The sequence below is a fragment of the Pyrgilauda ruficollis genome, unplaced genomic scaffold (assembly GCF_017590135.1).
Source record: "Pyrgilauda ruficollis isolate IOZ18807 unplaced genomic scaffold, ASM1759013v1 scaffold105, whole genome shotgun sequence".
Taxonomy (NCBI): Eukaryota; Metazoa; Chordata; class Aves; order Passeriformes; family Passeridae; genus Pyrgilauda; species Pyrgilauda ruficollis.
The window spans coordinates 649,466-663,679 of record NW_024508656.1 but is presented as its reverse complement, the minus strand read 5'-3'; the positions used below and the strand labels follow the sequence as shown (position 1 = coordinate 663,679).

The following is a 14,214-nucleotide window of genomic DNA, read 5'->3' as shown; positions in this document are numbered from 1 at the left end:
GTGTGACCCAGGTACATAAAAGTGATACTGTTCAGCTTTTGGTGTAGGTAAAGGCATCAATCTGAGCTCAGCACTAAATTAAAAATATAAAAATAATCCCTTCAGTTGATGCAGTCAGGGGAAGCTGCTGCCTGCAGAGAACTGCTCCTGCAGTCTCCCCACTTGGTGCAGCCAGGCACGAGCAGGTATTGCTTAATAAAATTCCAAATATTTCTCAGTTGACCCTTTACTGGCAGCACCAAGCCTGGTTTCTGCTTTCCAGTTGTGCAATCCAAGAGGGAGCAGGAGCAGTGCGGTCTGGCTGCTGTGGAGGGATGCCCAGAGCTCTGCTCCACTGTCACAGCAGTGCTTGGAAGCTGCTCTTGGATCTTGGCTAGTTCCTGACTCTTCCCCTGCACGTTTCAGTGAGAGCACAGCTGTGTCTGGGTGTGCTGGGTCCCCTCAGTGCCTGGCACCTGGAATTCTCCCAGCAGCTCCTCACCCATGGAAGGATGATGTGGTGAAACTTTTCTTCCTTTCAGCTGCCAGGATCAGGTCACTGGGTCGCTTTCACCTTCAGAAAGCAGCTCTGCTGCTGCCTGGCTTTTGTTCCAGGTGCACTTGGGTTGCTCTGTGTCCAAAAGTGCCTTTTTTCACACCGAATATTGCAGAACAGGTTCAGGTGGGTTCTCCCTGCCCTGTCCAGGTGGGCATCGCCTGGCAGGGCTCCCATCCAGGAAGCCTCAACTGCCTCCAGCACACAGGATTGCTGCTGGAATTGGGAAGGGAGTTTGATGGGGCCATGTTTGGGCACTTCCAGCAGGTTTGAGGTTGGAAGCCGGGCAGGATCAGTGCCTTTCTGCTGGAGACTGACTATTTTCCCAGAAGGGATCCAATCTCGGTTATCTGGAACTGAGAGAAAAAGAGTCACTTCCAGGATGTCACATGGAGTTTCTTCTGTGCACGTTGGAGAGGTTCAGAGGGCTCATCGCTGTGTGCTCCTGGGTTTGGATGTGGGGCTGGAGACTCCTTGTCACGGATCATCAGCTCCTTCTGGCTGCCTGAAGGGTTTTTTTTCCTTGTGCCTTCAGCTTTTCTGAAAGCTCCAGCTGCATGTGTCTCCCCTCCTCGGGAATACCTGAAATTTGGGGTGTCTGTGTGGTGAGGCCACCCCGCTCCCTCTGCATTCCCTGCTCGCTTTCCAGCTGGCACTGTGTGCTCAGATACTCTCATAATGCTCTTCTGAAACGCTCCTTTTTGTCTGGATGTAATTAAAGCCAGAATTTGCCCTTTCTGAGTCGTTATTTCGGGAGCTGGAGCTTGGCCTGTGCTGTTGTCACTCGTGGGCTGCAAATGCCATTGTCCCAAGCAGTCGGACCCGGCCGGTGGCGCTGGAGGTAGCTCTGGAATTTCACTCTGCTATTTTTAGTCAGTGGTGAAAAATGCTCTTCCAACACTTTTGAATCTCTGTCAGTGCTTAAATAAACCAAAGGGCAGGTCCTGGCTGCTGTAAAGAGTGGGATGAGGAGGAGACCTGAAGCTGCTGCAGGCTGAGCTGGGAATGGGTGTGAGATGGGGGAGCCCCAGCCCTGCCTGGCCTGGAAAGGGGCTGTGAGGGGTCAGACATTACTGCCCTGCACTGCCCTGCCACAGCTCTGACACTGCCCTGCCACAGCTCTGACACTGCCCTGTCACTGCTCTGCCACTGCTCTGCCACTGCTCTGACACAGCTCTGACACTGCCCTGATACTGCCCTGCACTGCCCTGCCAGTGCCCTGCCACTGCTCTGCCACTGCTCTGCCACTGCCCTGCCACAGCTCTGCCACTGCCCTGCCACTGCTCTGCCACTGCTCTGCCACTGCCCTGCCACTGCTCTGCCACTGCCCTGCCACTGCTCTGCCACTGCCCTGCCACTGCTCTGCCACTGCCCTGCCACTGCTCTGCCACTGCCCTGCCACTGCTCTGCCACTGCCCTGCCACAGCCCTGCACTGCCACTGCCACAGCCACCTGTCTGTCCCCTCTGCAGGTGTCCCATGGTCACTGATATGGTGAGTGGCTCTGGGCTCTTTGGTCATCTCACTGTGCCCCTTTAGGGGTCAGTTCTCCCCCCTTCCCTCTGTGTCCCCAGGTGTCCCCACTGGCTCTGCCATAGCTGCAGCCCTGTGGCTGTGCCCTGTGTGCTCTGCTCTCCCCAGAGTCACCACAGGGCCCACCCTGGACATGGCAGCTCTTGGACAGCTGGGATGGAGGCAGGAGCTGCTGAAGGACCTCTGTAAGTCCAGGTGAATGTGGGACTCTCCCCTTCCACCCCAGCCACCTCCAGAGCTGTGAGAACAAAGCTGTTGCTCACCCAGTTTCTCCTTTTCAATGCCAGGGCAGAAATTTCCTGAGAAGCTGCTTCATCTGTTTGGCCACCAGGTTCCCACATTGGCACAAACCCCTCCTCCCCAGCTAAGGGATCCTCACAGCTCAGTTTCCCTGCCTGGCTGCTCCCTGCCATGTCCCTGGAGAGGCCCAGGTGGCTGCTTTGCTTTCCTGCTTAGGCTCCAGGACTTGCTTGGAGTGGGAAACCTTCAAATCAGCTTGGCTGAGGCTCCTGGGATCTCCAGTTCCCCCTGAGTTGCTCTGCTGCCAGCCTGTGGAGGTAAGAGGGGCAGTGGCTCCTGGAAGGAGCCTGGTGACACTGGGCCTGTCTGGGCTGTGCAGCTGCCAGGGAAGCTCGGCCAGCTCCAGGACAGCCCAGTGTGGGAGGATGTCAGGAGAAATAGTTCAGCTCATTATCCAGAAAAGATGTAGCGAGACAAAATCCAATGGTGTCACTCCCAAAATCCTGCCCCAGGTGTGCTGTGGTGGTGCCAGGGCACACGAGAGCCTGTGACAGACAGAGCCTGTGTGGGACTGGAGGTGGGGACGAGCAGGGAGCAAATCCTTCCCTGGGACAATGAATGGACAGAAAACATGGGCAGAACCAATGGCTGAGTTCCAGTGGAATCAGCCCAGGGGGATGGGAGTTCCCAGGGTTTTTCTAAGCACAGGATTACTTTTGCTTCCATACAGCGAGGCTGAGGTGACCCTCAATGAATCCCTGCTCTGTTGCACAACACGGAGCTATCTCCAGGTCGGTGGCACCGGGACTTTCCCCCCATCCTCATCCTCTCAGGAAAACTGGCAGAGCAAGTTCTCTGGGATGGGAACTGCCCCACCTTCCTACTGTGCCTCCACCTGAGCAGGGGCCTCATTAGCACTAATTAGCAGCTGTGTCCCTTGGTGGCTGCTGTGCAGATGTGTGACATAGATCTGTCACACACTGGCACAGCCTTGTCTGAGCAGGGCACACCCAGAGACTGCTCCTCAAATTCCTGCTGCCAGGTAGGCATGGGAGTATCGTGCTTGAATTATGGAAACTTTTAGGGAGGAAAAGAGCTCCAAGACTGAGTCCAAGCCGTGCCTGATCCCATCCTTGTCCCCAGCCCAGAGCACTCAGTGCCACCTCCAGGCCTTCCTGGGACACCTCCAGGGATGGACGTTCTCCAGGCTGAGCCCCTTCCCAGCTCCCTCAGCCCCTCCTCCTCGGACTGACTCTTTCCCAGTGAGTTTCTATCTCAGAACAAATTTATCAAAACATGTTTTTTCATCTCATTACGCCTTGGACGTGTTGCTCAGTCCTCATGAGGTTTTAAGTTGTGACTTGGTCAGAAGCAATTGTAATTTACAGATACAGGGGTTGATATCCCCACTCCTGCTTTCCTTGGTGTTCCACACTAAAGGCAAAACATTTGATGTTTTGTAATGCTTTCCTTAATTAATTTCTATGTTTTTCTCCTTCTCACATCATAGGAATTGCTTTTACCACACCATTAAGAGCAGATTACAGGAACTCCAATTTCATCTGACATCTCTTGCCAGAGTGAGACCCATCCTGATGTGCAGCATCCATTGCTGTGCTGCAGGAGCCCTTGGAACTGCTGTGATGACAACACTGACTTTTTGTACAAACTAATGGAAGATTCCCCCCCCCCCCTTTTTTTTCTCTTTTAAATTCTCTGCTCATTTCCTTTGCCCTGGGAATCCTTCCCATACTCAAACACCAGGCTGTGCTTTGGAAAGCACTGGGAGCCTTGTGCTGTCAGCAAATCCCTGCCCTGGGTATATTTAGACTGAGACATGCTGATTTTTTACTTTGGTGTCCCAAACAAATCTCTGCTGCCTTGGTTGATGTCCAGAGGCAACGGCTGATCACAGGGACAGCAGAATGGAGCTGGATTTTGTCCCACCTTTCTCAGTGACACCTGGGTAGGGCGTTACACAACGGGTGTAACTCCCCCTGCAAGCCCTTCCTTAGGGGTTCTGATGGGAAGGGAAGGATCCAGCTCAGCTGCCAGCAGGACCCAGGTGTGGCAGGAAAAGGAAGGATTTTCCATGGCAATGGGGTGTCAGGGTGAGGGGCAGTGCTGCTGTGGGCACCCCTGGGTGGGTTTGGGTGGCCTTCTTAGAGGTGCTTTGGGGCAGTGGCATCTCTGGGTTTGGCTTTGTCCCCACAAATGGAAATGGGGCAGCTTTTGGGGCACATCAATTTGCTACCCCAGGCTGTGAGCAGCAGCAGAGGCATTTGCAGCTCTTGCTTTACCTTTTAAATGCTCTAAAAAGGGTTGACTTCATGGTAAGTATTGTTCTAAGTGATTTTGAGTGACGAAGGACATTTCTGCTGACGCCAATGTCCTGTGGAGCAGGTGAGCTGTCAGTAAGAAAGGACTTTGCACCATTTCCATTTGTTCATCCTCCATGTCTTCACCATTTGGCAGAGATTTGAACAGGTAGCAGAAAAAAGTGCTTAGCAGGAAGCTGCAGGTCCATTTTCACAGCAAGCCCAGTGCTGTGCTGTCACAGCACGCTGCTGCTTAGGACAGTTTTGCTTCCAATTTCCAATGCCTATGGCTGCAGCTGGTCCCTGCTGTGTGGTTCAGAGTGTCCTTGGTCCCCAAAGCACCTGAGCTCTGGATGTTCCTGGATGCTCCGTGGCTCCTGTGGCAGAAGCAGTTTGCCACCAGGATCCAGACCCAACAGGCTGAATAAGCTGCTCATTGCCAAGGGTTGAGGTCAGCTACATGGAAACGCGCACTGGTGCACCAAGACCAGGCCTAAGGCACAGATCAGGACTTATTAAATAAACAGTACAACATGCAGAGCCATCTCCTGAGTCCGTGTATCACAGAATACCAGACTGGTTCGGGCTGGAAGGGGCCTTAAAGCCCATCCCAGTGCAACCCCTGCCATGGCAGGGACACTTTCAACCATCCCAGGCTGCTCCAAGCCCCGGTGTCCACCTGGCCTTGGGCACTGCCAGGGATCCAGAGGCAGCCACAGCTGCTCTGGGCACCTGTGCCAGGGCACGGAGGGAGCCGACAGGGGCGAGTCTCGAAGGTGCTTTCCAAGCTTTCGATCCCCCAGCGTCCAGCAGCAAACCCCGTGTGGGCCGTTCCCACACGGCTCTGCCCGCTCGGCGGTCCCGGTGCCGCCGCCGCCCCCCGCCCGCTCCGTGTGGGCCCCTCAGGCCGCCCCCCCACTTCTCCCGGCCCGCGCCGCTCCCGGCACCCCCCGCGCGCGGCCTGTGCCCAATGGGCAGCGCGGGGCTCCCAGGGGGCGGGGTCGGGCACATCGGGGCTCCGCCCCTTCCGCGAGCGCCGTGACGTCGCGGCGGGCGCAGAGCGCGTGCGCTTTGCGCGTGCGCGCGGCGGGGGCGGGTCCGTCGCCGCCGCTGCGGGGGCTGTGCTGGGCCCGTGCTCGGCCCCGGCCCGGCCGCGCTGTCCCCGCGGCGGGATCCGTTCGCTCCCGCCTCCGCCGCGGCCCCGCGGCCCGCCCGGGGCGCCACGAGCGCCTCCGTTTCATTGAAAATAAATAAATAACTACAATTAACCCCCGCAGGAGGCAGGGCCGGGCACGAACCGAAAGCGAAATGCCCCGGGCGGGGGAGCTCCGGCTGCAGCCCCTCCCCGGCCCGGCCGGACCCTCCGCGCCCCCGGGGGCGGATCAGACTCCGCCGGGGCAGCGCCGGTTCTGCAGCTCCGGTCCAGCACACGCGGAATTACCTAACGAGACCGAACTGCTGTATTGGTTGTACTCCTGATTAACGCTTACGCCGCTAAATTCGCGTTAGTGGAGAGGTAGCCAGGTGGGAGCAGTAGAAAGAGGTGTTGATTTTTTTTGAAATATAAACAAATTAGATTTCTGTAGGCAAATATCAGAGGCCCCTCGTTTTACTGTCTTTAGGCATGAATAAAATTAAGTTAGGAGCTGAGAGAGAATAGTAATCGGTAAATATATTCTAATTTATTTGTTATAAGCGTAATTGCTTTTTCTCCTAAGCACAATTTGTTCTCACATACAAAATTTCATACAATTCTCCAGAACTGGGGGGCAAAATGCAGTCATTTCCCTTTAAGGCACTCTGAAGGTGAGCTGGGTTCAGTGGAGACATAAATGGGTTTTTTAACTAGGGGAGTTGTTGCTAAACTACCTGACTCAGAAAATATGAACTGTCTTTAATTTATCTGGTGCTTCTGCTGACAGTTTTCTGCTATCTGGTCTCAAAAAGCAGAAATAAAATGAAAATGAAAAAGGGGAACCTACAAAGCCTGTGTATATATTTCATTATTTTTCCCGATCACTGAGAGCAGGGGCTTAAAAGCCATTCCTAGGGAGCCTCCTCCTCTGGTGCTGTGATCTCGCACGTGCCCTGGGGGACATCAGAGCCATCAGTGCCCTCAGCAGGGACAGCAAGGCTGGGGCAGCTCTCTGGGGATCCTGCTCAGGAGCAGCCTCCCAGAGAGATGCCTCCTGAATTCCCGAGGTGGGAAGTGTGCTCCGGTGGTTTTTTCTTCCGTGGAACAGTCACCAGCACTGCTCGGTTTTGGGTTCTGTGAGGTGCTCAAACAGCATTTGGAGCTGGAAGGTTTGGCTCCCTCAACTTTCAAAACCCCCCACTTTTTTGTGTCTTCACAAGTGCTCTCCCATTTTAGTCTCTCTTTGCGGCCAGTCTGTATCAGGAGGAAGCAAATGGGACTTTTGCTGGTGAGTGTTGTATCCTCCGCTTGCTGGAGATGGGAAATGTGCTAATCCATGCAAATATCCATGGGGTTAGTAGGAGTTTTAGTATGTAGTAGGAGGTTTTAGAAATACACTTTTCTCTCTTTCACAAGAAATGCATAAATATAAAAATTGAGTAAGATGAGCAATTAATTCTGTGGTTTCTAAGATAAAATGGTGCTCTCTGCAATATAATTGGTAGTTGAATTAAATGTTAACCTTAGTAGAGGCTTGCACAGGATCACTTGTGTTTGAGTGGAGATGTTTCCCTAAAAATACTGAAAATCACTCCTAAATGCAGACGTGGAGGTTTTGTCTTCTGGTGTGGTGCAGAAGGGGAGATTCTCCAGGAGATTTGTTTGAATCCACAGGGCAGAAGCTGTTTGGGCTGAGTTCCCTGTTGGGGATTTCTGTGTGATCTGGAAATACAGAAGTCAGTGCTGTGGGAAACATCCCAAACCCAGGATCATCCCTGCCTGGCAGACTTAGGGGGATGCTGCTCTTCTTAAGAGTGTTCCACGTTGCTAAAAGCAGATGTTTTATACATCTGTTTGATCAGGGACATGGGGCTTGGTGCATTGCTTCCCTCCAGTGCCAGGGATGAATCTGTAGTAAACACAGGAGCAGATGTGTGATCCGAAAGTTCTGAGGAGCAAATAATTCTGAGGGGCTGATAAACAAGGGGTAATGTGTCAACGTATTAATTGCCTGTAAGTTTCAGAACACGCTGCTCTAGCCCTCAACTGTGCCTTCCCTGGATTGATCATTTGCATTTATTTAAAGGAAAATCAGTCTTGGAAACAATACTGTTCTATTTTTAAGGCTGGAATCTCAGAGAAATATTTCAAGGTTTCAGAGTGACAACTTTGATTTGCTGTGTGAAGTTTTAGTGGGTGTTCCCGAGCTGCTGTGTCCCTCAGGACACCTGAAGGCTTCCTGTGCCGCTTCTGTGGCTCCTGTCCTTAGTAATCTCCAGGGGGATGAGCACTGAGTGATGCCATTCCACGTGCAGTGGTGCCCACCTGTACAGGTGGGACACCCGAGGTTAACTGGGACTGACTGGGATGCCCAGGCTGAGGCTCACGGTGTCTGGCAGGGCTGGGGCTGGTTCAGTCGTGGGCTCAGGGCTGGCTGTGAGCAGGCGACTGAGGAGGTAACCAGAACAGATGGAGGGCCTCTCACTGAAAGGGCTCTTTCTGCCCCTGGCTTTGGTTTTCTCAGTGAAATGAGATAACTGTGATCTTTTCCTCTTTTAAAGAATCAACAACAATGCTGTGTGAAATGAGTTTTGTTACCTGCAGATCCGAGTTGTGTATAAAATCCGTGTTCGGTTCCATCAACCCTGTGATTTGCATTTACCTTCAATATCTGCTAAAAGCCTTGTGTTCTCCATTTTCCCAGGAAGCTTCCCATAATTGTTATTTAGTGTTACCAGCAGCTTTCACAGTGTGGGGGGGTTAGCTGCTTAGGTTGTACTGAGGTGGTTGTAACTGAATACGTCAGTGTGGTGAGTAGTTTGGAGGGCTTTTTATACGTTTACGGGGTGAGCTGTGTGCACTCTGAGATGTGGACAGCATGAAAAAAATAAACCTGCTGCTCCCAGGCTCCTGTACCCACCAGCCACCTACAGGAAATGGCTCCTAAGCAGGAATCCAGCTGTGTGGAAATTCTCCCACTCACTGAGCTTATGCCCCCTCATGTTTCACTGTGGCCTTGCTGCCCAAGCTGCTCTCCAAACACAGGTCCCTGTGCTGGCAGGTTAAATTCAGCATTTACTACTCTGTAGTAGGAGCATGAAAAGGTTTGGGAAAGGCCATGCCTGGGAATAAAATGGGCAAGCACTTGTTCACACTGCTATCATTTGTATATTGAACTTATATATATGGAAATAATCTTCCTACCACACGGCCTTCAGTGTCTAGAATGCTTCTCTCTGGCTCTCCTAAAAGCGTCCAGTGTTTAAGTACCTCGGTAAATAATAAACGAAGAATTATAATTTAATATCTTGCCAAAAATCTTTCTGTTTCTTCTGGCAGGACTTTGATGTGAGGTGAAGGTGTTCAATTCAGAAGTACCAGTCTGAGAAGGAAGTGTTTCACACAGGCGTGCTGAGCAGCAGCAGCTCCGGCTGTAAATCACTCCAGGGGTACCTGAAGTTCCTTGGGTTACTGCAGCTGGAGATGGTTGTGCCCTCAAACTATTTAAAGCTTAAAGTGCAAAATAAATCCCAACATTCTGCTTGGAAACTAAAATACAGCACTGTATATATGTCTCAGTAGGTCTGTAGTGCTCTGGCTTTTTTCTTCCCTGTCTCAGTCATTGCAAGCCAAGCAGGCAGTTGGATTTGTGGGATTTTTTTTTCATGTACTCTTGGAGGAATCCTTCAAAGAGTTGACTTTTGTAGTGACACGGATACAGGCAATGATCATCTTTGCAGCTGAAACAAAGGAGGTACTGTTCTAGCTGAAATGTGACTGGTTCTTAATTGAAGCCTGGAGTAGATGGAGTGTCAGTAAGGCATTTGTAAACGTGTGTGTAACCTTGATGTGCTTTCTTCAGCAGGATAACGATCTGTTTGTTTTGCTGGTATATTTTTTAAATCTTCAGTAGCTAAACGAGCAAAGTTGAGAGCTGCACGTTGGACAATAAAGCTTGCAGGGTTTTGTACATGGGGAAAAAAAGCAATGGCTGGAGCAAACAGCTAAAGAGGTGGTGGTGGGATGGATTTGAGGAAGGCACAGCCTTGGGATGAGCCTTGGGGCAGGGGATGTGAGGTCTGTGCTGCTGCCAGGCTCTCAGAATGACAGTCCCATTTCAGAGTGCCTCGCAGAGGAAGGATGCAAATCTGAAGAAAAGAGCTTGTTGTGACTTTGGCAGCGGTGCAGAAAATGGGAAGGAAGAGCTTAAGAACATGAGTTAGAGCAAGGCAACTGCACTCAGAGCCAGTGGAGTGGTGAAAGAAGGGAAGTGGACAAAGGAGTGTGGAAAGCATTGTCTTTTGGGAAGGGTTAGCTGAAGCAATGGCCTGATTGGGGAAATGAGATGGCAGAGAGAAGGAGGCTGTACAGATGCAGAAGTGTGTAAAGTTATCTGAGGATTCTGATGATGGTGGCAGTAGCCATCGGATTATTCACGTGAAGGAAAGCTGCAGATGTGCCAATTGTGGGGCAACTTCTGAAACTAAATTGCTTTTGGTTCTCAGTGAAAGGAAGTTACCAATTTTTGGGGAGACTAAGCCCTGGTGTTTAACCAGAGGCTTTTTTAATCTCCTTGCAGACTCAGAGATTTCTCACCTCACAGTGAAGTTACATTTTCTAACACGACAAAGTTCTCCAAGCTCTGCCTGATGCTGAGCTAGTGAGGTGCAGTAGAGGAAGTTCCCTGCAGCCTGGAACACGTGCAGGGCTCCTCTGGGTGAGCATGACCGGGCAGCTTTCAGCTCCACGGGCTGCCCCAGAGCTCTGCCTGGGGGCCGGGAGCTCCTGGAGTAAATCCCTGTGCAGGTGTCCGTGTGGAACGAGATCCTGTCTCTGCAGGCAGCTGCTGGGGGTGCAGCTGCCCTCTCTGAAGTGCTCCGGGGTTGCTGCTTTGAAAAGCCCATCTGCCTTTGCTGCGTGTCAGACAGTGCGGGCTGTGTCCCTCAGGATACAGAGCTTTGAGCACTGCTAAGATTTGGGTCACTGAGGAGTGTTGTGAGCAGCGTCGCAGCAAAACAACCTGCCTTGTTACAAGCTGTACTCTCAGAGAGACCTGGGAGTGTTCTTTGAAAGATGGATGTACCTTTTCATTTCATGTTTTCTAAAACACCTCTGCTGCTTGTTAAATCAGCTTGCCGTGTGTCTCTGGGTGTGCTGGGTTTATTGTCTTGCAGTTTAGAGGTCGCTGGTGCTTTGGCATTTCCAGTTGCCCGGCCCTGGGCAGCTCAGAGTGCTTGTGCAGCAGCGTGCTCAGGGAGATTGCTGATGGCTTTCAGATGAAATGGATGTTGCAGCAAATGTGCCAATGCGAGAGGAATGATGTGTGGGAGACAACAAGAGACCGTGCTTATGAGGGCTGCTCTGTGACAAGGAATTTTTTTTGTTGCAGGGCAGAAAATGAATTGAAGGGAAATGAGAATATTGACTGAGTTGTTTAAGTTAATGCTGATGGATAACAATTCTTTCCTTCTAGCTTTTTCCTTGGGCGATGTCTTCTTTATATGGATGCCACTGTTTATGTTGTTACATAATCTGATTTTGTGGTTTGATTTTTATGGCATCATTATTCACAGAAAATCCACTTTTTCTGGAAATTCCCTTCCTTCCCCAGTTTATTGATGTATTTATGAGCTCAGTGGTGTGACATCTGATAGCCTACTCCGTTTTACTGTAACGCTTCCACACATTTCCCAATATGAGCAACGCAATGCCATTGGTGTTTTAACAACGAAAAGCATTGACTCTTTCTGAAAACTTAATTTGCTTCTCATGCAGGCTAAATTAACAATGGGAACATTTGAAGGCATGTTTTTCTTTGGTGCTTTGTTAATCCACATTCCCGCAGGACTTGCATCCTTGTATTTCCACCCCAGGAAATTAACAGTTTTGTGTGGGATCAAAGAGTAGTTCAGCTTCCTGGGCCCATTTGTAGGATGAATACAGATGGAAATTTGTGAGATGTAGGTAGGGACCTACTTGCTGGGAGCAGGGAGTGATGTGTTTTCTGGGTAAAATGACAAAAAAAGCTTTTTGGGTCAACTTCAAGCTGTTGGCAACACTACAGAGTTTTGGTTTATTCATTGACTTAGAGGAGAAGAGGAGAATCACGATATACATGTATATATATATATATATATGTATATATTCAGCGTTACAAGTTTGCTCTGAGTTTCATTCTGTTGAGGAGTTCTTGAATGTGGAGTTTTGGTACAAAAGTTATGGTAATGTGCACTGTTTGCCTTTTTGAGGGGTGTGAGCTTGTGTATTTCAGCATGGTTTGCATGATGGGGCTGTTCTCAAGTCTTCCAACCTTTGCAGTGAAGCCAATTTTTGATTTTCAGACAAAAATGCCTAAATCTCTTTGAAAATCTGTACTCAGAATTTGCAAAACTTAGTTAGTTCCAGCTTGGACTTGATAGAGAATCTTGTTGGCAATTCTCTTAGGGCAGGGGAGGACTAGCCAGGGAAACTTGTTATTCAGGCTGTCTCCAGCATGCCAGGACTTCTGGAGACAAAAATCAGACCTGTGCTGTTACACTTGCAAATAATGTTAAGGTTTGGCTTCCTGGAGAAGTGCCTCTCCTTCCAGCACCCTGCTGGCTCTGCAGTGACTTGGCAAATCGGTACATTTATATAATTTGATAGCTGGCTTCTTGCTGAGCTATATTGTACTCTCAAAATTCTGAGTCATATGCCTTGACATCCTAGCACTTTCCTTGGCAGCCTTAAAAATCATGCATTGGACATGGTACTGGGCCTACAGCGCTGCTTTGTCCTTGAAACGCTGCCTTGGGATTGACTGCCTTTGCCAGGGCCTGGAAAGCAGGAAATCACCCCACCATGAAGATGCTCCTTTCTTTAAGGAGCTGTGGACAGTCAGGACAGTCCTGTCCTCATGGAGATGGTTTCTTGACACAGCTGGAGACAGTGGCAGTTTTTCCACCCTTCTGTGAGTTGCTGGAGCTTGAGATGTGGGGCACAGCAGTGGAGAGGCTGAGGTTCAGGACTCTGGAGGGACTGCAGAGCAGAGAGGGTGAGAGGTGGTGGTGATGTTGCAGCATTTTGTAGTCACTACTCTGGTAGGGGAAGCTCCATAGGCCATGGCCTGAAGTTTTTGAAGCTCTTGGTGGAAGTTGCATGGTTTTGTCTCTGTAGGCTGAGCTTTCTGTTGCACGTGGAGTGTGAGTTTTCTGCAGACCCCATCTTCTCTGAGGTGTCCTTTTCTAGCTGGTTTAAAGTAGTCACACTCTCGCTGTGCTGCTGGCAGAACTGGCTGGAGGCCTTTTCTCTCCCTGCTTAGCAAGAGGTGACTGTTTCTTGTCTCAGGAGTAGTGTACAGTGTCTTACTCTCTTCTGGTTCTAGATTGTTTTCCAGAGACACAACAGTACTGCAGATGTACTGAATACAGTGCTGTTCTTCCCATCAGGAGTGTCTTGACAACTCCATCTTTGTGCTGCAGACGTGTAAGGCAAATGAGGTCATTTGGAGCGTGGAAACAGGGAAATAATCATTGCAGCAAAGTGCTTTAGAGGATGTTTATGGCAGACCAGAACTGCATTGAGCTGTTGTGCAAACCTCTGTTCCTGGAGCAGGCCTGCGAGGTGTGAGCTGGTGGTTGAAGCTTCTGGACTTGGCTTTGTTATTTGCTTTGTAGCTTCTTCTCATCTTCCTTAATCTTAGCAAAGTGAGCTGTACTCCAAAACGCTTGTTTGGGTGACCCAGAGTAAGGCAAGGAGCAATTTCTTGTCTGTAAATGCGTTTCTCTGTCTTAGATCCACCAATCCGACGACCCCACTAACGTAGTCGGTCCCGGGCTGGGCAGGTGCCTGGGCTGCCTTGTCTCTAACAGCATTAGCAGTAATTGGGATTTCGTTCAAGACAGAAGTAGATACACCAAGCTGAAGATGATTGGCTGCTCTCTTTTAACAGACAAGTCTGAGAAGGAAAACCCATTCGAATCCCCTTTCATTCTGGATTGGTGGATCTGAAGCCCAGAAACAAAGTTTCAGGTAAGAAGTCACCCTGTACTATATCTTGCTGCTTCTGCTTAGATGAGTTTGTCTGCACATTCAGTCCCTCGCTTTAACTGCTTCATGTTCCCCAAGTGTTAGGGCACAGGGAATCAGCTGCTCAGCTGAGTCAGACAGAGCATGGCCAGGAGATACAGGAGCAGTACTGGAGGGAATATCCAGTCTGCTGGGGAGCACAGGCCTGGGAACATGAGGTAAACTTCTGTGTGTGCAGGAACGGACACAGAGCCATTGGCTGCCACATCCTGCTTCTGGAAGGATGCTAGGGTCACTGGAAGGATCACTGACAAGGAAGCAGCCTTGTCAGTGACTGTCTTGGGCTCCTTGTGATGTTCAGGGAGGTCCCAGCTCTGAGTTCAGTCCCTGTCCTCTGATGGGTCCATCAGAACTGGAGAGAACTTCTCTGGTTATTCCTAGGACAAT

General features: G+C 50.5%; 1 protein-coding gene across 1 annotated transcript in view; it reads left to right on the top strand.

The window, feature by feature from the left end:
* Nucleotides 1-13,689: 13,689 nt before the first annotated feature.
* Nucleotides 13,690-14,214, top strand: part of FBXW11 (F-box and WD repeat domain containing 11) — a 48,728-nt gene continuing 48,203 nt past the window's right edge. The window contains exon 1 of the mRNA XM_041470153.1: nt 13,690-13,770. The gene's annotated coding sequence lies outside the window, so the exon portion shown is untranslated. The remainder of the gene's footprint in view (nt 13,771-14,214) is intronic.